The sequence below is a fragment of the Musa acuminata genome, unplaced genomic scaffold (assembly GCF_036884655.1).
Source record: "Musa acuminata AAA Group cultivar baxijiao unplaced genomic scaffold, Cavendish_Baxijiao_AAA HiC_scaffold_1136, whole genome shotgun sequence".
Classification (NCBI taxonomy): domain Eukaryota; kingdom Viridiplantae; phylum Streptophyta; class Magnoliopsida; order Zingiberales; family Musaceae; genus Musa; species Musa acuminata.
The window spans coordinates 1,797,501-1,800,000 of NW_027021348.1; positions in this window are offsets into that span (position 1 = coordinate 1,797,501).

Sequence of the window (2,500 nt, forward strand, 5' to 3'; positions counted from 1 at the left end):
TTTCGTATAGCAGGGACGGTGCTGCCTCTCGCTTCGCTCGCTGTCCGCCGCTCGCCGCTCGCTCGCGCAGCCAAAAATGGCCAGTTTTGGCCCGTTTTTGGGCCGTTTTGGCCAGTTTTTGGCCTGTTCTTGCGTCGCGCGGTGACTGTCGTGAGCGGAGCAAAATGTCAGCCATCTCAGCACCCTGGAACCCCCCGGGTGGCACAGGGCTGGATGGGGCTTTCGTATAGCAGGGACGGTGCTGCCTCTCGCTTCGCTCGCTGTTCGCCGCTCGCCGCTCGCTCGCGCAGCCAAAAATGGCCAGTTTTGGCCCGTTTTGGCCAGTTTTTGGCCTGTTTTTGCGTTGCGCGGTGACCATCTTGAGCGGAGCAAAATGTCAGCCATCTCAGCACCCTGGAACCCCCCGGGTGGCACAGGGCTGGATGGGGCTTTCGTATAGCAGGGACGGTGATGCCTCTCGCTTCGCTCGCTGTCCGCCGCTCGCTGCTCGCTCGCGCAGCCAAAAATGGCCAGTTTTGGCCCGTTTTTGGGCCGTTTTGGCCTGTTTTTGGGCTGTTCTTGCGTCGCGCGGTGACCGTCGTGAGCGGAGCAAAATGTCAGCCATCTCAGCACCCTGGAACCCCCCGGGTGGCACAGGGCTGGATGGGGCTTTCGTATAGCAGGGACGGTGCTGCCTCTCGCTTCGCTCGCTGTCCGCCGCTCGCCGCTCGCTCGCGCAGCCAAAAATGGCCAGTTTTGTCCCGTTTTTGGGCCGTTTTGGCCTGTTTTTGGGCTGTTCTTGCGTCGCGCGGTGACCGTCGTGAGCAGAGCAAAATGTCAGCCATCTCAGCACCCTGGAACCCCCTGGGTGGCACAGGGCTGGATGGGGCTTTCGTATAGCAGGGACGGTGCTGCCTCTCGCTTCGCTCGCTATCCGCCGCTCGCCGCTCGCTCGCGCAGCCAAAAATGGCCAGTTTTGGCCCGTTTTTGGGCCGTTTTGGCCAGTTTTTGGCCTGTTCTTGCGTCGCGCGGTGACCGTCGTGAGCGGAGCAAAATGTCAGCCATCTCAGCACCCTGGAACCCCCCGGGTGGCACAGGGCTGGATGGGGCTTTCGTATAGCAGGGACGGTGCTGCCTCTCGCTTCGCTCGCTGTTCGCCGCTCGCCGCTCGCTCGCGCAGCCAAAAATGGCCAGTTTTGGCCCGTTTTGGCCAGTTTTTGGCCTGTTTTTGCGTTGCGCGGTGACCATCTTGAGCGGAGCAAAATGTCAGCCATCTCAGCACCCTGGAACCCCCCGGGTGGCACAGGGCTGGATGGGGCTTTCGTATAGCAGGGACGGTGATGCCTCTCGCTTCGCTCGCTGTCCGCCGCTCGCTGCTCGCTCGCGCAGCCAAAAATGGCCAGTTTTGGCCCGTTTTTGGGCCGTTTTGGCCTGTTTTTGGGCTGTTCTTGCGTCGCGCGGTGACCGTCGTGAGCGGAGCAAAATGTCAGCCATCTCAGCACCCTGGAACCCCCCGGGTGGCACAGGGCTGGATGGGGCTTTCGTATAGCAGGGACGGTGCTGCCTCTCGCTTAGCTCGCTGTCCGCCGCTCGCCGCTCGCTCGCGCAGCCAAAAATGGCCAGTTTTGTCCCGTTTTTGGGCCGTTTTGGCCTGTTTTTGGGCTGTTCTTGCGTCGCGCGGTGACCGTCGTGAGCGGAGCAAAATGTCAGCCATCTCAGCACCCTGGAACCCCCCGGGTGGCACAGGGCTGGATGGGGCTTTCGTATAGCAGGGATGGTGCTGCCTCTCGCTTCGCTCGTTGTCCGCCGCTCGCCGCTCGCTCGCGCAGCCAAAAATGGCCAGTTTTGGCCCGTTTTTGGGCCGTTTTGGCCAGTTTTTGGCCTGTTCTTGCGTCGCGCGGTGACCGTCGTGAGCGGAGCAAAATGTCAGCCATCTCAGCACCCTGGAACCCCCTGGGTGGCACAGGGCTGGATGGGGCTTTCGTATAGCAGGGACGGTGCTGCCTCTCGCTTCGCTCGCTGTCCGCCGCTCGCCGCTCGCTCGCGCAGCCAAAAATGGCCAGTTTTGGCCCGTTTTGGCCAGTTTTTGGCCTGTTTTTGCGTTGCGCGGTGACCATCTTGAGCGGAGCAAAATGTCAGCCATCTCAGCACCCTGGAACCCCCCGGGTGGCACAGGGCTGGATGGGGCTTTCGTATAGCAGGGACGGTGATGCCTCTCGCTTCGCTCGCTGTCCGCCGCTCGCTGCTCGCTCGCGCAGCCAAAAATGGCCAGTTTTGGCCCGTTTTTGGGCAGTTTTGGCCAGTTTTTGGCCTGTTCTTGCGTTGCACGGTGACCGTCGTGAGCGGAGCAAAATGACAGCCATCTCAGCACCCTGGAACCCCCCGGGTGGCACAGGGCTGGATGGGGCTTTCGTATAGCAGGGACGGTGCTGCCTCTCGCTTCGCTCGCTGTCCGCCGCTCGCCGCTCGCTCGCGCAGCCAAAAATGGCCAGTTTTGGCCCGTTTTTGGGCCGGTTTGGCC